Genomic DNA, 26,508 nt, shown 5'->3' with positions numbered 1-26,508 from the left:
TAGCAGCGTTCTCCCCCCATTGTGTTCCGTTTTCTATTGTCAAAGTCTCTATCTAAAGTAGCTACACTAGTCAACATTGGTTGTTTACCTATATTCTCTCTTTCTCCGTCTACTTATGAATTGAAGAATTCTCCAGATGGATTAAAAATAGGTGTGAAAGGCGGTATGGCACTAGGGAGTAATATGGTGTCAGCAGCTGGTGGCTCGGTGGTCACCCTACACTATCTTAGTAGTGCGGCCATATTTGTGTTCATAGGAGACCTGTGGCGGCTTTGACGTTTCTACCCGTTTGGTTCGCTTATCAATGCACTTGGGAACTTGAGGCCCTCAAATGGATATACACGTGAACGTGCCCGAAGCATATTGGAGCTGAAGCACCGCTTGATTGTCCTCAAATCCAGGTGAGTGAGTGTTAGAGTGGTTGGCGACCTCGACACCACACCAAAACACTCCTCAAGAGTTCCGGGCTGACACTCGTACGAGGTGGGACTTTCTAGTGGTGTGGCAGGCGGTAGGGAGGCCCAGCTGGGCTGTGAGGGGCCTGGGGCCTGGGGCAGGTAGGCATAGGCTGGCCCCTGGAGGGAATTAGGGGAGAGGGGGAAGGGGCGTGGGATTATGAGTAGGGGGGTTGATGGAGTGTTGAGGTATAGCAGGTGGGCTGGGCTGGCTGCCTCAGCCTTCACTAGGGGTGGGCTGGGCTGGCTACCTCAGCCTTCACTAGGGGTGGGCTGGGCTGGCTACCTCAGCCTTCTCTAGGGGTGGGCTGGGCTGGCTGCCTCAGCCTTCACTAGGGGTGGGCTGGGCTGGCTACCTCAGCCTTCACTAGGGGTGGGCTGGGCTGGCTGCCTCAGCCTTCACCAAGGGTGGGCTGGGCTGGCTGCCTCAGCCTTCACTAGGGGCTGGCTGGGTTGGCTACCTCAGCCTTCACTAGGGGTGGGCTGGGCTGGGCTGGGTACCTCGGCCTTCTTTGGGGGTGGGCTGGGCTGGGTTGGCTGCCTCAGCCTTCTCTAGGGGTGGGCTGGGCTGGCTACCTCCACCTTCACTAGGGGTGGGCTGGGCTGGGTTGGCTGCCTCAGCCGTCTCTAGGGGTGGGCTGGGCTGGCTACCTCCACCTTCACTAGGGGTGGGCTGGGCTAGGCTGGCTGCCTCAGCCTTCTCTAGGGGTGGGCTGGGCTGGCTACCTCCACCTTCACTAGGGGTGGGCTGGGCTGGCTACCTCAGCCTTCTCTAGAGGTGGGCTGGGCTGGCTACCTCAGCCTTCTCTAGAGGTGGGCTGGGCTGGCTACCTCCACCTTCACTAGGGGTGGGCAGGGCTAGACTGGCTGCCTCGGCCTTCTCTAGGGGTGGGCTGGGCTGCCTGCCTCAGCCTTCTTTATGGGTGGGCTGGGCTAGGCTGGCTGCCTCAGCCTTCTCTAGGGGTGGGCTGGGCTGCCTGCCTCAGCCTTCTTTATGGGTGGGCTGGGCTAGGCTGGCTGCCTCAGCCTTCTCTAGGGGTGGGCTGGGCTAGGCTGGCTGCCTCAGCCTTCTCTAGGGGTGGGCTAGGCTGGCTGCCTCAGCCTTCTCTATTGGTGGGCTAGGCTGGCTGCCTCAGCCTTCTCTAGGGGTGGGCTAGGTTGGCTGCCTCAGCCTTCTCTAAGGGTGGGCTAGGCTGGCTGCCTCAGCCTTCTCTAGGGGTGGACTAGGCTAGGCTGGCTGCCTCAACCTTCTCTAGGGGTGGGCTAGGCTGGCTGCCTCAGCCTTTAGGAGTGTGAGTTAGAAAGGGTTATGGTCAAGTTGTACACAAGTATCTTGAGAAAGTTCATTTTCTGAATGTAAAACCTGTATGTATCATTAGGTTAGGCATTGTTGGGTTGTTAGGTTAGGTTGGCAAGAGTTAGGTAGACTAGCATATTGGTTGGTGAACCATTTTCTGTGTGATGTGACTCGTATTTGTTATTAAAAGTGACTCGGGATATGATAATAACTTGTTTTCTAATTTTAAAAAGTATATTGGTATGTTAAGCTAGGTTAGGTTAGCACAAGTTAAGGTTGGGTGTGTTCAGTATTTTAGGCTCGGATCTAACTCTTACTAGATTGTAGCGATGGCAGTACTAAGCTATCTTCGTTTCTTGGAGGTGAATTTGCTCAGGCATAAAGAGTAACCAAGTGCCTTGCTCAGGCAGGATCTTTTCATCCTCACACACATCCTTATTAATACAGTATTGTCCAGTATTAAAGGTAAAAAAAGCATATATACAGTACTGGCTCTTTTTAATTTTAAATATTTTTCACTGTTTAACATCGTTATGGGTGTAATACCCTACACCCAATATACATTTACAGTTTAAAAATAAAAGTATAATTTACATTGAAAAGGTGAGGAGTAAAGTGAAGTACAAATGGATGTAAGAGTAAAACAATGTGGGATATTAAGGTGTTAAATATATCAGTGTGGGTTGTATTATGAGAGGGTGGAGGCTGGTTGAAAAAGCTTAGCTTTAGAAAAGATCTGGATAAATACAGTGCTGGTTTAGAAATAGGTGTTGTAGTTTTATTAAGCGGAGTTTTTATCAACTCGGTGTACTCATTACACCCTATTGTACTTCTTATATCTCATTGTATTCATTACACCACTTTGCATTTGTTCCACACCATATTGGAATCTGATCCAACTGTCAGTTGGGTTAACCCATGTACTGTATAGGCTTCCAAAAATGTGTAATAATGTTGGAACAGATGAGTGCCCAAAGAAAATTGCTGAAAACATCTTGATAATTTAATAAAAATTAATTATTTATGTCACAATGTTCTTCGTGTTAAACCCCACATACCTCAAATCCAAATAATCGCCAATAGAACCTAAATACCTAACCTATGCCTAACTTTACACAGAATTTTAATGAATAATGATGATGTTAATTTTTATGCAAAAACAAACCTCTTTTGAATGCACAGTATGTTGAAATTGGTAGAGGCATCTTGTGGGACGGCTGTTGCATTAATGAGCCTGGCCTGAGGACTGATTACTCTCAGTTTAAGCGATCGTCTGTTCCAGCATGGTTGCACATTTTTGGAATCTTATTCATGAGTAAATCAAACAGACAGTTGGGTCAAATTCCAATATGGTGTGGAACATATTACATTTCCTGTTTTTGTTGCATTTCCATATACTGTTGCATTTGAATTATATATATATTATTATACATATTAAATACAGTACTTATTTTTCCCCGTTTTACAATGGGGGCTATTTTGTATAATATTAAGTACCTCCTTGGTTTTTCTGTTCGAATTTGGGATAATTTCTTCTAATATTTAAAAGAGATAGAATAATACATAAATACTCTCTCCTCTTTTTGCCTGCATTCCAGCAAATGCTGTATAATATGAGGGATATCAAGTGTTCTTAATAATTTTTGTGTTTTACTGCTCAATACCATATTGAATAAATGTGTAAAGTTCTCGGCCTATTCTTCTGGTCTGCAATTTTGCCACTCTTTAAGTGGAGTAGTTAATGTATTGTAATGTTTAATCCTAGCAACTTTAAAATACAAATGTCATCATTGGCTTGGCATTTTGTTTGACATTTCTTGTTCTCCAGTTACAATTTTTGTTTTAGTTGACCATTCCTTTATTGTGGTTTTTTATTTTCTTCTGTGTGAGGACTGGCCGAGTTTGGCTGTTATGTATATGCTTCTAGTTATAATTTTTTATTTTTTTCCATGTTTCTGGAGCTAGAATTGTTCTTTGGTGAACATTATACAGTACTGTCTTTTGTAGCATAATGAAAGACTTTGTTCATAGCAGTTTGATGGTTTGCCATGTCCTTTACAAGTGCTAATCAATAAAAATCTCTGATGTGAGAATCAATATTGGGTAAAGTACAGTACCCTGGGGAACAGCTTTTCATAACAGAGACTCTTGATTTTGTTTGAGTCTGGTTTGTTAGGTAGTTGAAGATTCATTTCCCTTCATTTCCAATTACAGGACAGTATTTCTTTTGTAAACATTTTACATGCCATTACGTTATCATCACATTTGTTGAAAGGTTTTTCACAAAGTATTCAAATGCATCCAAGCTATTATCATTGACTAGTGGTCCAGCAACCCATATTGACTAGGATTGTGCATATGTTGTGATACCATGTGTTACATAAACTAGTACAGTACATACACAGTTTAATAATTACATGTTACCTGCTTGATAGGGTTCTGAGAATTCTTCTACTCAAGTATTATACAATTAGAATGTCTGTCCAAAGTTGGAGGTTAGGCCTCGGCCAAATTTGCAGGGAGAATGGTCTTGGGTACAGGACGAACATAGGCTAGTCAGAGTATGCCTAAGCTAAATACTTTAATATCAGAAATTATAGATGCCCCATGATTTTCATGGAGTCAAGTGTGAAATACAGTATATAGTTTGATTCCCCTAGAGTTTTATCATAATATAATCATATTATGATTCATAATACAGTACAGTATTATGTACAGTAATATACAGTACAGTACAGTATATATACCCTGTACCCTGGGTATGCCAGGGGGTGATCCTGGGGGGGGGGGTTCATATCCTGGCTGGGTCAAAAGAGTTCCTAGTGATTAATGGCTTGTGTGTTCATGCAGACTTATTGAAGGTGAGAGGGGTAATTGTAGGGAGATGAGGGTAAGAGGGTGGGGAAAAGGGAGAAAAATGAATGAAAATGAATCTTTTCATCAAAGAGATGAAAAGAAAAAGAGGGGGTGGGAAAGAATGGAGGAGGGAATGTGGGGAGGATGTGAGAAGGGGGGGGGGGAAGAAGAGGGATGGAATGGGTGTTGGGGAGAAACAGACTATCCAGGGCAGTGCCTGGTACAGTACCTGCTAGTTATATAATAATAATAATAATAAAAAAATAATAATAATATATATTTATTTAGATAAAAGTACATACAAGATTTACAAACAGGATGTTGGATTTCTAGATAGAGCTAGTACATGCTATGCCCAAAGCCACTAATACGCACAGCGTTTCGAGCAATGAAAGTTATTCTCGTGCCGCACCTCACCTCATTACTATGAAAGATGCAATGCCTGTGCTTTAGAATGCCTACCTTTTCTGCCTATGCTTTAGAATATAGTACAGATTTAAAGATTTTAATTGGTCCCAATAATTTTGATATTTCATTGAGTGGATTGTATCAGTAAAGGATCTCTGCATGCTCTCCAGGTCAGCAATTTCTCCAGCTTTGAACAGGGTTGCTATTGTTCACAATATTCCACTGTAAAGAGCACTAGTGTCTTGAAGAGTATTATCATTCAGCAGTAATGTTAGGCTAAGTATGTCTGATAAGCCTACCTGCCCTTTAACCTCCTCCTCCTCCCCACCAATTCCACTCACATGAACTAACTGGGACTGAGCTAATTCCGTTTCATCGTTGATTCTGATCCACCAAGAGTTTCGTCATTTTTTTTTTTTATGTATTGCATCATGGTGCACTGGCTGATGAGCATTTGATCACGTGATCAGTCGGGTAAAGAACCCTTGGGTCTAACAAGTAACTGGATGAGTTCCAGCTCGGCTAAGCTAATCCTTTCTTTGGGGGACCTCGATAAGGCTTCCTGTCTTTGATAGTGGTGCACCCGCCTTAAAATTATCATAGGATTTCCTTTTCCTAAACTTATTTTTGCTAAAGTGTTTTATAGTACAGTATATATCGTACGTACTGTATCACTGGGAGATAGTGGCACCGATATCTCCCCCATATCTAATCCTTGGTGTCTTTCAGGAAATGTCAAGGTGGTTGTCCATTTGCACTCGTGGAATAGAAATACTGTATGTTATTAACTTTGAAAACTAGCTTACTTGTTTATAATACAATACTGTATATTATTTTTGAGTGGTTGTGAAACAATATGTTTTTATGGATTTCTGGAATTGTAAAAAGCAAAGTGCCATTGGTGACCTGGGTGAAGACCTACTAGAAAGTGCACATGTGTGGTTTGGGGGCATAATTGCTCGGGTTGGGGTAATGCTAACTTCAGGATAGACAGTGACAAGCTTCAGTTAATGTTTCAGCTCGGCTGATAAAATTCCATCCATTTTCTTCAATCTTCCTGAGAGGAAGGGAATGAACTGGCTCTACTGCTGTCTCAGTGTGTATGTGCAGTGTGGTTGCATAATTAGTTTGCAGCACTGTATCGCACAATTGATTTTCAACATAATATTTGTATCGATGGTTCCTGTTTTGGCTCGGTGGTCCTGCACCTCTAGCAAGTGATTTTGGCCAGGTTCTATCCTTTGGCAGGGAAGGTCGACTGGGCACTAATCTTTGCAAAAATATGTACAGTATGTTCACTCACATACACCCTGCAGTAATTGGGGACCTGCTTGTAAAAAGATTAGTGGGTCATGTTCCAATGAAGCTAATAGGGCAAGGCAAAAGGTAAGCCATGGGAAGGAAGAGCTCAAAACCTTCTAACTGGAGTAGGAAACATTTTTCTCCGATACCAACCTGTGGAGAAAAACCCGAGGCGGTTGCCTGTCGTACTTTATCTTAGTCTGCCCCCACCAACTTTCCACCTGCTCTAGTTTACTCTTTGTTTCCTCTTCACCCACCCAAGTCAGTTCTCAGCCTCTCGCCTCTTCTCCAGCTACTACAGAGCATAGTTACCTAACTCCCACTTGTGGTCAACCAGGCGATTGGACTCTGCTGCTCCCAGCCATGTCTAAGCTCCTTATTCCCCAGCCTCTTGGCTCTTGCTGTCCAGTTTCTTGGCCCTTGCAGTCCAGTTTCTTGGCCCTTGCAGTCCAGTTTCTTGGCCCTTGCAGTCCAGCTTCTTGGCCCTTGCAGTCCAGCTCCTGGAGACACCGTCCCCCAGCTCCTGGAGACACCGTCCCCCAGCTCCTGGAGACACCGTCCCCCAGCTCCTGGAGACACCGTCCCCCAGCTCCTGGAGACACCGTCCCCCAGCTCCTGGAGACACCGTCCCCCAGCTCCTGGAGACACCGTCCCCCAGCTCCTGGAGACACCGTCCCCCAGCTCCTGGAGACACCGTCCCCCAGCTCCTGGAGACACCGTCCCCCAGCTCCTGGAGACACCGTCCCCCAGCTCCTGGAGACACCGTCCCCCAGCTCCTGGAGACACCGTCCCCCAGCTCCTGGAGACACCGTCCCCCAGCTCCTGGAGACACCGTCCCCCAGCTCCTGGAGACACCGTCCCCCAGCTCCTGGAGACACCGTCCCCCAGCTCCTGGAGACACCGTCCCCCAGCTCCCGGAGACACCGTATAGTCATACGGGCTTAGCACTTTCTGCTAATTACCTTAAGGTCGCCTTTTGTCTTGTCTTGTGAATGTCTGCCGTACATGTTATCTAATAATCACTCCAACGTGAACTGTGTTTTATATAACCCCTTTCAGTCGTATTTGATTTCTGGCGTATTTCTGACGTATTTGATTTTTGACGTATTTGTGACGTATTTTATTTCTGCCGTATTTGTGGCGTATTTGATTTCTGGCGTATTTATGACGTATTTTAATTCTGCCGTATTTCTGACGTATTTTATTTATTGCACAAAAGCCTGTATAAGACAATCTTATTGACCTTTTTTTTATAACAAATTTAAGTCTATCCATAAAACTTTTTATTTTTTAAAGTCATTCTTGTTAATTGTTCACAAACAATTTCAAGCTGTTTTAACAATTTGCAAAGTTGTTGAAATTGTGCAAAGCTGTGTTACAAATATTAAAGTTGTTATTTTTTGTTAACACCTGATCCGTGCTTGCTTGATACCTGCTTGATGGGGTTCTGGGAGTTCTTCTACTCCTCAAGCCCCGGCCCGAGGCCAGGCTTGACTTGTGAGAGTTTGGTCCACCAGGCTGTTGCTTGGAGCGGCCCGCAGGCTCACATCCAAGCAACAGCCTGGTGGACCAAACTCTCACAAGTGAAGCCTGGCCTCGGGCCGGGCCTGACTTGTGAGAGTTTGACTTGTGAAGGTCAGTGTGTAACAGTACTCCTAACCTTTACACGAGAGAGGACTTGGCAGCTGTCATGGGGGTCATTAACTACCCATTAACTACTAAGTTGACAAGCAGAAGACTAATATTACACAAGAGGCTCGGTAATCATCCCCTTCACTCTTGTGCCATTCTCAGGAACATCATTTAATCAGCGATCATCAATCTCTTGGCCGAGGAGTTGCATTCAGAATATCTAAACGATAGACATTTGGCAAACGAACTTCGCTGACAACTTGACGGCCTTGACAATTCTTCTGGCATACCTTGTATGAATATAACTTAATATTTAATGAACTTTATCGTGATTCTAAATGCACCTTTGAAAGTTAGGCTTCTGGGGTGACGCGTCAAATAAACTGAGGTTATCTTGAGATGATTCCGGGGCTTTAGTGTCCCTGCGGCCCGGTCCTCGACCAGGCCTCCACCCCCAGGAAGCAGCCCGTGACAGCTGACTAACACCCAGGTGCCTATTTCACTGCTAGGTAACAGGGGCATTGGGTGAAAGAAACTCTGCCCATTGTTTCTCGCCGGCGCCCGGCATCGAACCCGGGACCACAGGATCACAAGTCCAGCGTGCTCTCCGCTCGGCCGACCGGCTCCTGAGGTGGCATACCATCTTTTAAAGTTGCAGTATTTATATAGAAGCAACAAATTCTGACTGTGTGAAGGTCACTCAGACTATGGGTATAATCAGAGTTGTCTACCCACCAGGTACCTATTTTACCACCGCTAGGTGAAGGAAGGTGTCGTACCGCCCTGCCCGGGGACCGAACCAGAGACCCTTCGGTAATGAGCCGAACTGTGCAGTGTGAGTCAGGGAACAGTGACGAGGTGTTGTGTGCAGCTAATGGGGAATAATAGTAGTTGTGGAGAAGTCTGGCTGCTAAAGTTGCCTAAGTAGAAAGTGGGGGTGGCACTTTACCAGCTTCCCGCCACACTTTTGTGGTTGCTGCTTTCCTCGTCGGGGTGGAGGGGGGTCGGCCCCCCCCCCCCGGTGGAGGGGGGTCGGGCCACCTCTACTTCCCGGCGCCCTTGTAACATGACAGAATTATTGTTTGTTTAGCATTTGAAGTGTCTCTTGTAGCGAAGGTTGGGACGTCTTCAAGTCTTTCAGCGGATGGGTTGGCTGCCACACGGGGTAGTGGTGCTTGTGTGGAGTGTGCTGTGGGTGCTCGTTAGCGCGGCCCGGCCCCCCACCCGCGTGCAGCTGGGGTAAACTGTGTGCAGCGCCGGGTTTGTAAACATTGGCTTTTGACACGTTGTGATAAGTGGTGGCAGTGCCGACGGCTCCAGCTGCTGGTGGCAGTGCCGACGGATGCTGCTGGTGGTGCCGACGGGTGGTGGTGGCAGTGCCGACGGCTGCTGGTCATGGTGGTGGCAGTGCCAACGGCTGCTGGTCATGGTGGTGGCAGTGCCGACGGCTGCTGGTCATGGTGGTGGCAGTGCCTATGGCTGCTGCTGCTGGTGGTAGCAGTGCCTACGGCTGCTGTTGCTGGTGGCGGCAGTGCCGACGGCTGGCACTGACTGACACATTATCAGTGACACCCATTTATATTTGCTTACCTCATTGCTTGGTATTTTCCCAGTATTACCTGGGGACAGGAGACGGAAACCAATCAGCATTTAACTATATTCTGCTAAACCTGTGTATTTGTCATGTCTTGTCAAATTAAAGTTGTTATCGAATTAAGATTTGACGTCATTCCTTAGTTACTAAAAAAAAAAATATATAAATCTCTGGCAGCAAAGAGAGCACGTCACTACTAAATGTGGTTATACACATTCAAGGATGCCGTAGTGTGTTGTACACAAGCAAGGAAACTTGTGAGTGTATTGTTTGTGTTTATAGGAAGGTTGTGTGTGTGTGTGTGTGTGTGTGTGTGTGTGTGTGTGTGTGTGTGTGTGTGTGTGTGTGTGTGTGTGTGTGTGTGTGTGTGTGTGGTAGACATCCGTTGTGTGTTACGGGAAGCATGTCATGGAAGCGCCTGGCGTGTGTGGGTGTCCCTTTTCCTCTTGCCTTCCTCTGGTGAACTTCCTTCCTAGCCTCGTGTGTGTGGGTGTGTGCGTGCGCGTTCGTGTGTGTAGCCTCAGGATGGGAGCCAGGCTAGAGGTGCCCCGTCTTCCCAGCGTGCTCTGTCATATGACGCTCTGTCACCACTGACGGTTGTGGCCTCCACCATGTAACGTGTGCTAACCGTCTACCACTGTATGCCAAAGAAAACGTCACACAATCCATCTCACAAACTCGCAAGTTCAAAGTCCAAAGTTCAAGTCCAAACTGACCAAACTCTCACAAGTCAAGCTTGGCCTTGGGCCGCGCTTGGGGGGGTAGAAGAACTCCCGGAACCCCATCAACCAGGTATCAAGTGTCTTCGAGTAGACTAAAAGACAAGGGGGATACTTAGCAGAAACAAGGCTAGTATACTTACTTTATAATGCCACTAATTACGTGGAGAGTTTGCCTTGCATACTTCAAGATAACGAGGGAGAGGAATTGCCACTTTCGGGGTAGTTGTTAAAGCTATGGGGGGGGGGGGGGGGGGAGTTGCACACTAATGACACTATGTAAAGAACACATTGACCACTTTATGTAGGGCAGACGTATCTGTGTATCTATGTATTTATGTCTGTAAGTTAGATTAGCATTTTAAAAGCACTACAATCACCTTCTGTGGTTGATTGTTCAATAAATCCCTGAACTATGTTTAACAGGGCCACTTGCCACATCTGACTACCCCCCCCCCCAGCCAGGGCCCACTTGCTCACTAAACGACATCTTATCATTTGGCGACGGTGTTGTCTCAGGCTTCACGAGGCAACACCGTCTCAACACCGCCTTAGCTGGTTGATACCTGGTTGATGGGGTTGTGGGAGTTCTTCTACTCCCCAAGCCCGGCCCGAGGCCAGGCTTGACTTGTGAGAGTTTGGTCCACTAGGCTGTTGCTTGGAGCGGCCCGCAGGCCCACATACCCACCACAGCCCGGTTGGTCCGGAACGTCTTTTAGAAAACAGTCTAGTTTTCTCTTGAAGATGTCCACGGTTGCTCCATGATAACACCGCCTCTGGACGGTATTGTGTACTAGTGTTGATGTGTGTTAGCGTGAGTTAATTAATCGTGTTATTGGCCCGTTAAACAATGCCTTTGTGAATCACTAGCGCCTTAGTTGGACAAAAAGAGGAACATAAGTCAGACCAGAAGCAAAGCTAAACGACGAATAGCTCCCCCCCTGGACGGTAGAGCGACGGTCTCGCTTCATGCAGGTCGGCGTTCAATCCCTCCGACCGTCCAAGTGATTGGGCACCATTCCCGTCCCTCCGTCCCATCCCAAATCCATACCCTGACGATTGATTGATTGATAAAGATTAAGCCACCCAAAAGGTGGCACGGGCATGAATAGCCCGTAAGTGGTGGCCCTTTTGAGCCATTACCAGTATCAAGAGCTGATAGTGGAGATCTGTGGAGGTGCGACTGCACCCTGCGTGACGGGAGATGTCTCCCGTCTCGTAAAATATACCCTGACCCCCTTCCAAGTGCTATATAGTCGTAATGGCTTGGCGCTTTCCCCCCCTGATAGTTCCCTCCTCTCCCCCCCCCCCTGTCCCTGGCTTCTGGCTACAATAGTAACATTTAATTGAGATCAATTCCATCCGGCAGCAGCAGCCGGCGAGGAGTGTGACGCCCAGGGTGACAGTGACGCCCAGGGTGACAGTGACGAGGCTTGGCTCCATCTATTTCACCAAGGATGCCTGTGTACAATGTGCGTGACGCAAGGACCGGGATGCTTGGCTGCTGACACAACCCGGTATTGTGGGGGTTGGGGAGGGGGGGGGGGTGTCAGTCACGGCACCCAGTATTGTGTGGGGGGGTTCGGGGGGGGGGAGGGGAGGGTGCTGTCAGTCACACCACCCAGGTTACCCTTTGTACTGTGACACAAAATTCTAAATGATACAAAGGACAGGTGCACCGTGGTATGGTGGTGTGTGTGTGTGTGTGTGTGTGTGTGTGTGTGTGTGTGTGTGTGTGTGTGTGTGTGTGTGTGTGTGTGTGTGTGTGTGTGTTGAGCAGCACGCCATCCAGCATGTGTTGCTCCTCTGGCTCTGCCATATTGGTAGTAAAGTGTTGCATAATTACACCCGGTGATGCGCTCTGTTCCTGTGGCGGCACCGCGGCCATAGTTTGCGTGTGTGTGTGGGGGGGGGGGGGGGGTGACACGGCACGCGACGGATGACAAAAAGCGGATGACTAGTGAGAAAGATATGACACAAGACTAAGCGGGTGGCTGAGATATGACACCAGTCAGGGCAGGGGGGGAGGGAGAGAGAGGGGGGAGAGAGAGAGGGGGAGAGAGAGAGGGGGAGAAAGAGAGGGCGGGAGAGAGAGAGGGCGGGAGAGAGAGGGGGGAGAGCGAGAGGGGGGAGAGCGAGAGGGGGGAGAGCGAGAGGGGGGAGAGCGAGAGGGGGGAGAGCGAGAGGGGGGGAGAGCGAGAGGGGGAGAGGGGGGGAGAGCGAGAGGGGGAGAGAGGGGGAGAGCGAGAGGGGGAGAGAGGGGGAGAGCGAGAGGGGGAGAGAGGGGGAGAGCGAGAGGGGGAGAGAGGGGGAGAGCGAGAGGGGGAGAGAGGGGGAGAGCGAGAGGGGGAGAGAGGGGGAGAGCGAGAGGGGGAGAGAGGGGGAGAGCGAGAGGGGGAGAGAGGGGGAGAGCGAGAGGGGGAGAGAGGGGGAGAGCGAGAGGGGGAGAGAGGGGGAGAGCGAGCGAGAGAGGGGGAGAGCGAGCGAGAGAGGGGGAGAGCGAGCGAGAGAGGGGGAGAGCGAGCGAGAGAGGGGGAGAGCGAGCGAGAGAGGGGGAGAGCGAGCGAGAGAGGGGGAGAGCGAGCGAGAGAGGGGGAGAGCGAGCGAGAGAGGGGGAGAGCGAGCGAGAGAGGGGGAGAGCGAGCGAGAGAGGGGGAGAGCGAGCGAGAGAGGGGGAGAGCGAGCGAGAGAGGGAAGAGCGAGCGAGAGGGAGAGAGGGAAGAGCGAGCGAGAGAGAGCGAAGAGCGAGCGAGAGAGCGAGAGGGAGAGAGAGAGCGAGAGAGAGAGGGGGGAGAGAGAGAGAGGGGAGAGAGAGAGAGAGAGGGGGGGGAAGAGAGAGAGAGAGAGGGGAGAGAGAGAGAGAGAGGGGGGGAGAGAGAGAGGGGGAGAGAGAGAGAGAGGGGAAGAGAGAGAGAGAGGGGGGAAAGAGAGGGAGAGGGAGGGAGGTGTGTTGTGTTGTGTTGTGTTGTGTTGGCTGGGTAAGTAGCAGTGTGTGCACCAGCCAAAGGAACACTGGGAGACTGTGCACCAGCCAAAGGAACACTGGGAGACTGTGCACCAGCCAAAGGAACACTGGGAGACTGTGCACCAGCCAAAGGAACACTGGGAGACTGTGCACCAGCCAAAGGAACACTGGGAGACTGTGCACCAGCCAAAGGAACACTGGGAGACTGTGCACCAGCCAAGGGAACACTGGGAGACTGTGCACCAGCCAAGGGAACACTGGGAGACTGTGCACCAGCCAAGGGAACACTGGGAGACTGTGCACCAGCCAAGGGAACACTGGGAGACTGTGCACCAGCCAAGGGAACACTGGGAGACTGTGCACCAGCCAAGGGAACACTGGGAGACTGTGCACCAGCCAAGGGAACACTGGGAGACTGTGCACCAGCCAAGGGAACACTGGGAGACTGTGCACCAGCCAAGGGAACACTGGGAGACTGTGCACCAGCCAAGGAAACACTGGGAGACTGTGCACCAGCCAAGGGAACACTGGGAGACTGTGCACCAGCCAAGGGAACACTGGGAGACTGTGCACCAGCCAAGGGAACACTGGGAGACTGTGCACCAGCCAAGGGAACACTGGGAGACTGTGCACCAGCCAAGGGAACACTGGGAGACTGTGCACCAGCCAAGGGAACACTGGAAGACTGTGCACCAGCCAGGAGGCGCCGTGGGAGAAGTAGCCGAAGGATGGAACAAGAGAGTGTGTTGCGTGCGTCAAGGTAAAGCAACAGACGTTATCAGTGTTGGAGCCCACAGTAATACTCTTATCCCAGAGAATACCCCGGAGATAAACCGAACTTATCACCCCCCCCCTATAACGTAATCCAGAGATCCTAATGTTCTAATTATAATCTGTAAACATTGGCCTCAAGGTCTCTCGCTTTCGTCAATTTGGTGATTTGTTAATAATTATACACAGTCATTTCCGGTACTAAGTAAACCCTAGTCATTAACCCCTAAACTGCGCAACTATTAGCGTTACGTCTAGGTGCGTATTTCTATAAAGTAGTTAAGTAATCAATTGGAGGAAAATCCGTATGTCGGTTGGGGCAGTGAAAGGGCGTCACTGTATCCTCCTCCTCCTCCTTCTGTGTTGGTTGTGTGATAATGTCTCTCCCCTTCCCCGCTACGTGTTGGTTGTTATTATAGATTCAGCTACTCGGAACAAGTTCCAAGTAGCACAGGCTATTGTGAGCCCGTAGTGAACTTACCTGGCACAGGAGCGGGGCTGCGTGTGCCTAGAGAGAGGGGTGAACCTACGTGTTGGGATGCCAGTAATTTAAGAGTATGTAGATGAGGGCCAGGCGTGCCCAGTTGGACTGGTCACCTTCAGGTCTCCGTAGTGTGATCCGACGCAGTAGATTAGGTGATAAAGAGTATTGGTAAAACACGTACGAAGAAGGGCGCCACGTCACTTTGATAATGCGCTGGGTCTCGGTAACAAATTTAAAAAAAAAGAGTAGCAGGGTTTACCAAGGAAACAAGAGATCATTCTAGTTCGACCGAGAGGATACAAATACACTTGGGTATACGATAGCAACAATGACACTACAAATACACCTCGCAATATAATAGCAACAATGTCACTTCTTACACAATGCCAACTATGTAGGCGACATGACTCTCATACACTATACAGCCCTACCTTAGGCATGCCTGTGTGATGGAACGTCTGCCTTACAGCTTAGCATTTTAAAAGTACCGAATCACCTTCTGTGGTTGATTGTTCAATAAATCCCTGAACTATATGTTTAACTGATCTCTAACCCTGTCCATGGAGGACAAAAGAAAATATATATATGCTGGTTAGCATTGTAAATGTGTGGCCACGTCTGTGGTAGAAAAAAAAAGCAGCTTTACAGTAGAGCCTTACCTTTGGGGATTTATTATTCACCCCATACCCATTCCGTAGGGGAAAGGGCTACAGAGGCATAACAGGTTCACGAACTGAACCTCACAGTTTGTTTAGGTAAGCAAGTGACACTCTTGTGTAACTAGTTAATAATTTCACACGCGCATTGACAGCTCCTACTTGTATGCCTTCAACAAGGCTATGGGGGCCTGACGGCTGAGTGGACAGCGTTCGGGATTCGTATTCATAGGGTCCGGGGATCGATCCCCGGCGGAGGCGGAAACAAATGAGCAGAGTTTCTTTCACCCTGATGCTCCTGTTCGCCTAGCAGTAAATAGGTACCTGGTAGTTAGACTGCTGTTAAGGGCTGCTTTCCGCGTGTGTACTCACCTAGTTGTGTTTGCGGGGGTTGAGCTCTGGCTCTTTGGTCCCGCCTCTCAACCGTCAATCAACAGGTGTACAGATTCCTGAGCCTATTGGGCTCTATCATATCTACACTTGAAACTGTGTATGGAGTCAGCCCTTACTGATGGATCCTTCAGATAAAGACGAAGCAAGATGACCTTAAAGGCTGTTACTAGACCACAGCTGGGCTCGTAGGATGGCTCCAGCTGGTGGCGGGACCAGCTGCACTGTTTCACTGCATGGTTCCCATTGTGGCGCAGTGATAAGTGCATTCCGATCACGCCAGAAACGTCCCGGGTCCGATTCCCGTGGTAAGACGAACGTTTCGGGCCAACGCTTCCTCTCACCTGATGCCTCTGTTCACCCTAACAGTAAATACGTTATAACTGGCATCCTGTCCCCGACTGTGAGGAAACCATGAAGTCGGCCATTACCTCCCTTTTATACTTCTAATGCTTTTCTCAAGCATTAGAAACCTTCCATACAAGGAGAGGTTAAGAAAGCTTGACATTCTTTAGATCGACGAAGAGTAAGGTGTGCCATGGTCGAAGTATACTAGTATAACAAGGGTATAACATGGGTATACAAGGGTATAACAATTATTAAGGTACATTAATAATTTATATCATCACGAAATAGAACATCATTGGATACAAATGGAACAAGTTTAGATTCAGGAAAGATCTGTTCAAATATTGATTTTTAAATTGTGTTGATTTAAGCAACAAACTACCTAGTAACATAATTGATGCTGCGTTGTTTCAAGCGATGGTTAGGCATGTTTGAATGGGCATGGTTGAATGAGTGCATGGAGAGATGGGTCCCAGGAGGGAGAGTAGCTACACATTCACAATATGCAAATTGAAAACAACATTGCACAGACCATATACACTGACGGATCACTCAATACAGCTACGGGGAGGGCAGGAAGTGCTGTTATTGCTCATCAGCCCGATGGCAGCACAATTCAAAGGAATATAAGAATTAGTAACTGGGCATCCAAAATGCAAGCTGAGTTGGTAGCGATATTGTTAGCACTTGAAATTATTGACAACACTGAAGTAGACAGCTTAATTATTTCCGACTCTCTTTCCTCACTACAAGCAATAAACAGTTTGCAATCAAGTAATAACGTGCTTGTCTTGGAAGCCAGACATAGATATATAAGCATACTTAGCAAGAAGATAAATATAAAAATGTTGTGGATTCCTTCTCACATTGACCTGCAGGAACATGACAAAGTTGACGCCCTTGCTAAGGCTGCAGTAAATAAAGACAGTATTGAACGGAATCTTGAGTTATCAAATAGGCCCCTTAAAAGTGTCATTAGACGAGAACTCCTGGGTAGATTTGAAGAAAGTAGAACAGTGCAAACTGGAACTAGCAGGTCCATTGTTCATCACAATGAAATGTGTGAAGTTAAACATGTGTATGGGGCAAGTAACAAAGTCAGTAGACTAACAGATGTTGTCACAGCTCGTATAAGACTTGGCTACAAGTATCTCTGGCAGTTCGGCTTGTATAGGGATCTAGATGAAGAAAAGTGTGTGGACAAAGACAGGGACACACACTCGAACACTATATCTTGGATTGTAGTAAAATTGAGCCATTTAGAGATAAATCTAAGCTCACGCTGTATGATATGGCAACCTATCTTGTTACCAAGGATAAAATACCTGAAATCTTTGCGCTGTATCCATATTTCGCTCCCAGTAGATAAATGGCATATGAGATTAAGAAACTCAGTATTGCGAAGACTAATAATAAACAGCAGCTCCCCTATGACTGTAATATCTCCATTGCCCAAACAATTATGTATTAGCGATAAGACCTACATTATTATATTATTATAATACATTAATGTATAATGACTTACTGTAAATATATAGCTCTTGAAATAGGACATTCTCTGTAACTAGCTGACATGTAACTATAAGGTGTGAAGGATAAATGAAATTGTTTATGTAATAATCTAAGATGAGGTCTGATAAAGACCTTTTGTGCCCTCTGTAATGCTTTTGCGCTACCGCTCACAGGATGAGTATGGGGTGCACAATAAACTAGCCACCTCCGGCGGCAACAATCAATCAGGAGACCAGGAATAAGGTCCGTGCTGAGTGCTGAGAGGTGGTGTTCATGCACCACTACTTCCTCTATTCATTTCACATTTTGTCAAGGTATATAATATTTAGACCGCATGGCTCGCAGCCATTTAAACTGAAGTCATGCAGTCTTTAAGAGGTGTGTGTGTGTGTGTGTGTGTGTGTGTGTGTGTGTGTGTGTGTGTGTGTGTGTGTGTGTGTGTTTACTAGTTGTGTTTACTAGTTGTGTTTTTGCGGGGGTTGAGCTTTGCTCTTTCGGCCCGCCTCTCAACTGTCAATCAACTGTTTACTAACTACTTTTTTTTTTTTTTTTTTTTTCCACACCACACAAACCCCAGGAAGCAGCCCGTGACAGCTGACTAACTCCCAGGTACCTATTTACTGCTAGGTAACAGGGGCACTTAGGGTGAAAGAAACTTTGCCCATTTGTTTCTGCCTCGTGCGGGAATCGAACCCGCGCCACAGAATTACGAGTCCTGCGCGCTATCCACCAGGCTACGAGGCCCCCTTTGTGTGTGTGTGTGTGTGTGTGTGTGTGTGTGTGTGTGTGTGTGTGTGTGTGTGTGTGTGTGTGTGTGTGTACTCACCTATTTGTGCTTGCGGGGGTTGAGCTTTGGCTCTTTGGTCCCGCCTCTCAACTGTGTGTGTGTGTACACATTTGTCATACCTCTTAAATCTGTGAATTGAGATCTTGTTGTCCAGAACGAATGGTATGTACAGGCATAAGTGGTTTACCTTTCTGGTGAATTAATTCTGTCTAATGGTCAATACTGACCGCTAGGCGTAAGATTAGATTAAACGTTAGAATATATCCAGTGTCATTTTCCTCATTGAGCGCCACTCATTAGTTTCAGGGATCTGTGGGTGCAAGCAAAGAGCTTCGCCAGTCCAGGGTCAGGTGTTTTATCGCACCATATCAGATAAGATTTTTTCCTCCCGACCCATGCTTGTTGAAAGGCAGGTTTATTGGTGCGGGTGGTGGTGTTGGTGGGGGTGGGGGTGGTTGGTGGGGGTGGGGTGGGGGGGGGGTTGAATTTTACATTGAATTTTGAATTTTAAGCATCGCTCACTCTCGGGCCCAAATTCTGTATCAACAACAATGTAATAAGTTTTAAATAAGATATATATAAATATAATATGACTGAAAACTCACACCCCAGAAGTGACTCGAACCCATACTCAGTACTCAGGTGAGTATGGGTTCGAGTCACTTCTGGGGTGTGAGTTTTCAGTTGCATATAGTCCTGGGGACCATTCAGGCTTGTTCGTGTATATATATATATATATATATATATATATATATATATATATATATATATATATATATATATATATATATATATATATATATATGTAATCACATACACACATTTTTTTCAGCATTTATTTTGATATCGATATATGGAAGCTTTAGATGTGTGTTACTTGATGAGAGGTTTTGTCAGTAAGGACATAACCCACAACCCTTGTCACACATCTCAGTTTTGCCTACAGTAAAGTTCATTATTAACGTAACTTGCTTATCTAAAATAAAGGCTGGCGGTGTTGGTTGTGTGTGAGTGTAACCTTTATAGCAGCCCACAGGATGGGCTTGGGCTTGCCCCTAAGATAAAAACCTTGGGCCAGATTCACGAAAGCACTTACGCAAGCACTTACGACCCTGTACATCTTTTCTCAATCTTTGGCGGCTTTGTTTACAATTATTAAACAGTTAATGAGCTGCGAAGCACCAGGAGGCTGTTTATAACAATAACAACAGTTGATTGGCAAGTTTTCATGCTTGTAAACTGTTTAATAAATGTAACCAAAGCCGTCAAAGATTGAGGAAAGATGTACACGTTCGTAAGTACTTGCGTAAGTACTTTCGTGAATCTGGCCCCTTCAGATTGACGAGTACTGTGTTGTGTAGTGGGCTGGGTGGTGGCTGTGGGCTTACCAGGTGGTTACCTTGCCTTTGTTTCGAGGATCAACTTCCTCGCGATCCGGTGTGTGATCTGGCCTCCTGGTTTGGTGGTGATCCTAGCTGCAAACATCTGACTGTTTGACGCAGGTGTGTGTGTGTGTGTGTGTGTGTGTGTGTGTGTGTGTGTGTGTGTGTGTGTGTGTGTGTGTGTGTGTGTGTGTGTGTGTGCAGTCTGACGTGTGAATCACAGCCCTGTTGTGGTCCGGTATCGTTTGGAGGTGTTCATCACGTTCTCATTTGAACACCGGGAGAGGTCATAACTGGATAGGGTAGTGGGAGGAGTTCTACTCCCCGAGCCCGGCCTGAGGCCAGGTCGGCTAGTTATCCAGCTTATGTTTAGAGTGTGTTGAAAGGCTTGGGTCATGATGATGTTGGACCAGGCCGCGTCCAACAGCCTGGTTGACCAGTCCAGCAACGAGGAGGCCTGGTCGACGACCGGGCCTCGGGGTCGTTGAGCCCCGGAATCACCTCAAGGTAACCTCAAGGTAATGATGTTGGAAGAATTTTTCTATCAGCGTACCTGGGGCGCCTCTGCCTTTCAGTGGGAAAATTTTAAAATTCCAACCATGCCTCCTGGTCTCCTATATTATTTTCATTTATCAGGTTTGGAACCAGATCCTCTAATATTTTCCGAGTGTAAATTATTATGTATTTCTCCCGCTTGCGATCTAGCCGGTCGGCCGAGTGGACAGCACACTGGACTTGTGATCCTGTGGTCCCGGGTTCTATCCCGGGCGCCGGTTAGAAACAATGGGCAGAGTTTCTTTCACCCTATGCCCCTGTTACCTAGCAGTAAAATAGGTACCTGGGTGTTAGTCAGCTGTCACGGGCTGCTTCCTGGGGGGTGGAGGCCTGGTCGAGGACCGGGCCGCGGTGACACTAAAGCCCCGAAATCATCTCAAGAGAACCTCAAGATATTATTGTGTAACATTATCCTGGAAATGTTGCACAATATAGAGAGGGCTGATCTTGAAAGGTATCGATCATTGGTATGGCATCCCTCTTTTTGAAAGGTTCTTGCTATTCAACCTGTCATATCGGAAGACCTTATTTTTAAAGAAGATAATACAGTAGCTATCGCTACTGCAAGAAAAGGTTACCTCGGTTGACGGTTGCTCTTAAATCTTGTGTATTTTTGTGTATTTTTTGTTTGGTCTGCAGTGTGATGTGACTGTTTTATATGTGGGTTCCGTTTCGATGTTTTCTTGTTTTCCATAGCGCGGGAGCTGGGGCGGTGACAGCGGGCTGGGGCGGTGACAGCGGGCTGGGGCGGTGACAGCGGGCTGGGCCAGTGACAGCGGGCTGGGCCAGTGACAGCGGGCTGGGCCAGTGACAGCGGGCTGGGGCGGTGACAGCGGGCTGGGGCGGTGACAGCGGGCTGGGCCGGTGACAGCGGGCTGGGCCAGTGACAGCATTTACAGACATTTCAGTTCTGTAATTTGTTGTTCATTGAAGGGTTCAACCCCCCTTATAGTGAGAAGGTCTGCTGAAGTGCATACGGAGACTTTTAAACCTCAAGAATTTAGAATGGATATATATATCAGCTAAGGGTATTACACAGGTGTATACCACAATATATGTATATGTATATATAATATATATTGTATAATCAACTATAGGTGTGTATTTCTTAGTGCATACTACGAGGTTAAACTCGTGCCTTGGTCCATGTTTAGGACTAAAGTGGAAATAAAGTGTAATAAAGTGTTTAGGACTAAAGTGTAATGGCTGGTTAATCAGTCATCTCTTGTGGTGGTCTTAACAGCCTTCCATAGGTAGGCCTTCAGCCCAGCATCAACCCCCCTCCCCCCCTAGCAGCAGCTGAATGAAATCTGGAGTGCATATGTTGAGAGGTGCAACCCGTGCCAGGTGAAGGGTCTGGAGTGGCGGTGTTTATTGTTGGCCCTGGATGTTGGCTGTGTCCTCTTGAAGGTGTTTACTGGCTGGTATTATATATATAGGCAGTTGCAGCTGGGCTGGCTCTCAGGTGTAAACATCGGTCTCTTCTTTAGGGCTTCGCTTGTGACCGTGTTTTAATGGTGTCAAGTGTGTGTGCTATAATGTGTGCTATAATCGGCTATAATATCATGAAGCAACTCGAAATAAGTGCTCCGATTGGTAGACCCACAGAAATTGAAATAAGTTTATTCAGGTAAAATATACAAAGAGATGAGGAAATTGAAATAAGTTTATTCAGGTAAAATATACAAAGGAATGAGGAAATTGAAATAAGTTTATTCAGGTAAAATACACAGAAAGGGATGAGGAAATTGAAATAAGTTTATTCAGGTAAAATACACACAAAGGGATGAGGAAATTGAAATAAGTTTATTCAGGTAAAATACACACAAAGGGATGAGGTAGCTCAAGCTATTCTCACCTCGTTCAGTACATCGTGTTAATACACATATAGACACACACTGTCCATTGTTCCGATTGGTAGATCCACACTGACCATTGCTCTGACTGGAAACATCACACTGCCCATGGCTCTGATTGGAAAACATCATATATTACCCATGGCTCTGATCTATCTTGGTTATCTTGAGATGATTTCGGGGCTTTTCTTTAGTGTCCCCGCGGCCCGGTCCTCGACCAGGCCTCCACCCCCCAGGAAGCAGCCCGTGACAGCTGACTAACACCCAGGTACCTATTTTACTGATTGGTAGACCCGCATTGCCAGTTGCTCTGGAAACACCACACTGCCCAGTGTATCAAGTGAACGCCATTGTACGATGCTGCCTAATTATTTTTGTCATGTTGTAGGCTTCGGTTATTCATGACATTTTGTTACAGCCATCAAATAGTTGTCGAGAGAACTCGTTACTTGCATTGTCCAACGTCCTTCGTTGGCAACATATTCATTACAGTTACAAAACTAATGACGCTGGCAATCAATTTAAATGTTTTCCCCGGCCACTGTATTGTTATGGGGTCGCACTGATGGGCAGCGCCTCTGTAACGCAGGCTTATCAGAAACCACTGTGGGGACATCAGTATACTGCGTTTGTTAAAATACAATTTGCATCATTGAAGGAACTTGCTACTTTTATATATATATATATCTACTGAACGATCTTCTAACATACCATGTGCTGGTTCCGTGGTTCAGTGCCCCCGCGGCCTGGTCTCTGATCAGGGGCTAGATTCAGGAAGCAGTTACGCAAGCACGAACCTGTCCATCTTTTCTCAATCTTTGGCTGCTTTGTTTACAATTATTAAACAGTTAATGAGCTCCGAAGTTCCAGAAGGCTGTTTATAACAAAAACAACACTTGATTGGCTAGTTTTCATGCTTGTAAACTGTTTAATAACTGTAACCAAAGCCGTCAAATATTGAGGAAAGATGTACTCGTTCGTAAGTGCTTGCGTAACTGCTTCGTGAATCTGACCCCAGGTCTCCTGGTTGGTGGTCTGGTCTACCAAACTGTTAGATGCAGCTACTCGTAGTCTGACGAATGACTCCCAGCCCAGTTGACAAGGGACCCTTTGGAGGTGCTTGTAACGTTGCCTTTTGAACAGCACAAGAGGTTTAGAGGGAGTGTTTTGGAGAGCCTTGGAATTAATTGTCTCTTGAGCATACCTACCGCACCTCTGCCATGTCTCCTGGGGCTAGATTCACGAAGCAGTTACGCAAGTACTTACGAACGTGTACATCTTTCCTCAATCTTTGACGGCTTTGGTTACATTTATTAAACAGTTTACAAGCATGAAAACGTCCCAATCAACTGTTGTTATTGTTATAAACAGCCTTCTGGAGCTTCGGAGCTCATTAACTGTTTAATAATTGTAACCAAAGCCGCCAAAGATTGAGAAAAGATGTACAGATTCGTAAGTGCTTGCGTAACTGCTTCGTGATTCTGGCCCTTGGTCTCGTATGAAGTTATTCCCGTGTGCTTATTACAATTCTATATCGTATACATGTTATTGCATAGTTTTGTCAGTGACGGCAAGGCCCCTTAAGCTTATTGAGGCCCTGCTAGCCAAGGGCGAAGCCTTCCATGCGGTCACCCAACCAGTTACTTGCCGACTATGGCTTAACCCGAGGAACCTCTCAGATTGACCGTGGCTGGAATGCGTATGAATCACACGGAAAGGGGGGGGGGGGAGCGCCAAGCCATTGCGACTATATAGCAGGGGGGGGGGGGAGGGTCATGACGGGAGACATCTCCCGTCACGCAGGGTGCAGTCGCACCTCCACAGATCTCCAGTATCAGCTCTTGATACTGGTAATGGCTCAAAAGGGCCACCACTTACGGGCTATTCATGCCCGTGCCACCTTTTGGGTGGCTTAATCTTCATCAATCAATCAATCAGGAGGGATATCTTTAAGATGGCACATGATGAATGATGGCCGTCAGTCCTTCACGATTGATTACTATGATTGCTGTGACGTGGCGGACTGGCTCAAGATACAGGGTTCGATATACACACCTTGCGGAACCACCTTTGTCTTTACTTTATTGATAATTAAATACGGTAATTATTTAAGGGGTCTTAAATAATACAATGTCGCGTATAAAGCCAATTTACCTGTTGTTGGTTCCGGGAGGATAACCGTCCCCGCGGCCCGGTCTCTGCCTAGGGCCTACTGGTTGGTTATGTGGTCAACCAGGCTGTTGGACTGCTTGCAGTCTGGCCTATGAATCGGAGGTAACCTTACCTTGAGGTTACCTTGAGGTGCTTCCAGGGCTTAGCGTCCCACCGGCCCGGTCGTCGACCTGGACTGATCAACCTTAAAGATAAATAATCTAATAATCTGTAATAATAATAATAATAATCTGAGATAAATAATCTAATAATCTACTAATCCTGATCAACCTTAAAGATAAATACCTTTGGTATTTATCAAGTTCTTCCCCCAACATCCCTAGAACCAAGCCACTCATGATATCATAAATGTGTTTGTCCTTCTGAAGTGTTATTTTTGTCATGAACAATAACACCAAGGTTTGTGTCAGCATCTTTGTCTTGTGTAAGGTGCATTGTCTTGTCTTAATATAGCCTAGGTGCTGACTCAAGCCCTAATGTTATTGTTTCCCAAGGCAAACATTTTCCTCCACCGATTCGAAACATAGATTATAGGTGTAAGGAGGAGCTTGCCATTGCCCAATACTCTTGCTGTGTACAGTGTGTAGCATCGTGATTAGCTAGTAAGTCAGTATAGGTACTTTTGTAGTGTGTATTGTTCTTGTGTTTTTACCTTTACCCGTGGTCGAGGACCGGGCCGCGGAGACACTAAAGCCCCGAAATCATCTCAAGAAGGTAGGGGAGACTTTAAGGTGCCATATCAACCAGGCGGGTTGCTATGGGTATATCTTGAGGTTATCTTAAGATGATTTCGGGGCTTTAGCGTCCCCGCGGCCGCTCCTCGACCAGGTCTCCTTTTTGTTACCCCCCCCCCTTCCCCCGGAAGGAGCCCGTAGCAGCTGTCTAACTCCCAGGTACCTATTTACTGCTAGGTAACAGAGGCATCAGGCAGAAAGAAACATTTTGCCCGTTCCGGGGATCGAACCCGGAACCTCAGGACTACGAATCCGAAGTGCTGTCCACCCAGCTGTCAGGCGGGTACGTGGGCCTTCAGGTCGCCTCAAGCAACAAACTTATAGATCAAGATATCACAAGGTATCACAAGATATCACAAGATTAGCCTTGCTCCAGGTCGTATTGGGAAGCATATTAATATAGAACTATATTAATATAGTTCTTAATATATATTATTATGTAATATAATATCTATGTTATAGAAATTATATTACATCTTATAGGCAGTCCACTTAATCAATTTACTTAGAGAAGGGGGAGCGGGAGGTTGAGACGGGGAGGGACCAAAGGGGCAGATCGAGTAAAGAGAGGGGAAAGGGTGGAGAGAGAAGAGACCTGGGTGCTGCCGGCTACCTGCTGCTGTGGGAAAGAGGGGTAGGGAGATAGGATGGGAAGAGGGGGGAGGAATGAGATGGGATAGAGGGAAGCAGACTGTCCCGGGCACCGCCGGAAACCCTTCCTAGTTTATGTTACATGAATCCTGTTCTCCATTTAGGGTAAACCAAACAGTCAAATATGCTAAGAGTACTGATGTTTAGACATTTCAGGTAAGACTATTTATGGTTGATACATAAGAACAAAGGTAACTGCAGAAGTCACACACAGAGATCACACTAACGTGATGCATCAAATGAACAAATCCACAAGGGCCGTGACGAGGATTCGAACCTGCGAACCTGTCTGGGATGCTCCCGGACGCAGGTTCGAATCCTCGTCACGGCCCTTGTGGACTTGTTCATTTGTTTAACTGCAGAAGGCCTATTGGCCCATACGAGGCAGATCCTATTTCTAACCAGCCAATCCCACTCACATACACCAGGATGATGGGCGAGACTCTATCACTGGCCGTGAGAGTTGTTTTATTTTACGGGTTGTATTTGAGAGTTGTTTAGTGAGTGTGTTGTGGTGTTGCAGGGTGGGTGAGGTGCGGGGTGATGCCGCCGCCACCGCCCCCGCCCGCGCCTGGAGGCCTGCAGCGGCGCGGCCCACACGCCCCGCCCCAGCCCGTGCCCAAGGCGGCAGGTGGCGATGACCGCAACGCCCTCCTCTCCTCCATCAGGACCGGCGCCAAGCTCAAGAAGACCGTCACCAACGATCGCTCCGCGCCGATCATAGATGGTGAGTACTCCACCCTACTACTACTACTAGTACTACTACTAGTACTACTACTAGTACTACTACTAGTACTACTACTAGTACTACTACTAGTACTACTACTAGTACTACTACTAGTACTACTACTAGTACTACTACTAGTACTACTAGTACTACTAAATTGTCTTCCTGGCGCTTGGTGCCTTGGGTAATAACCGTGTTGTTCTGTCTGCTTTACTGTACTTGCCTGTCACCTGTCAGTGTTTACGGGGAAGTGGG

The 26,508-nt window shown here is 47.2% G+C and overlaps 1 long non-coding RNA gene across 1 annotated transcript; it reads left to right on the top strand.

The window, feature by feature from the left end:
• On the top strand, positions 1–26,253 carry LOC138372760 (uncharacterized). The gene is made up of 2 exons (XR_011230947.1): positions 1–401; positions 26,050–26,253. It is a non-coding gene; the product is annotated as an uncharacterized lncRNA (long non-coding RNA).
• The last annotated feature ends 255 nt before the right edge of the window (positions 26,254–26,508 follow it).

Source organism: Procambarus clarkii, chromosome 39 (assembly GCF_040958095.1).
Source record: "Procambarus clarkii isolate CNS0578487 chromosome 39, FALCON_Pclarkii_2.0, whole genome shotgun sequence".
Classification (NCBI taxonomy): Eukaryota; Metazoa; Arthropoda; class Malacostraca; order Decapoda; family Cambaridae; genus Procambarus; species Procambarus clarkii.
Note: the sequence above shows the minus strand (reverse complement) of the source record. Positions and strands in the feature narration are given on the sequence as shown.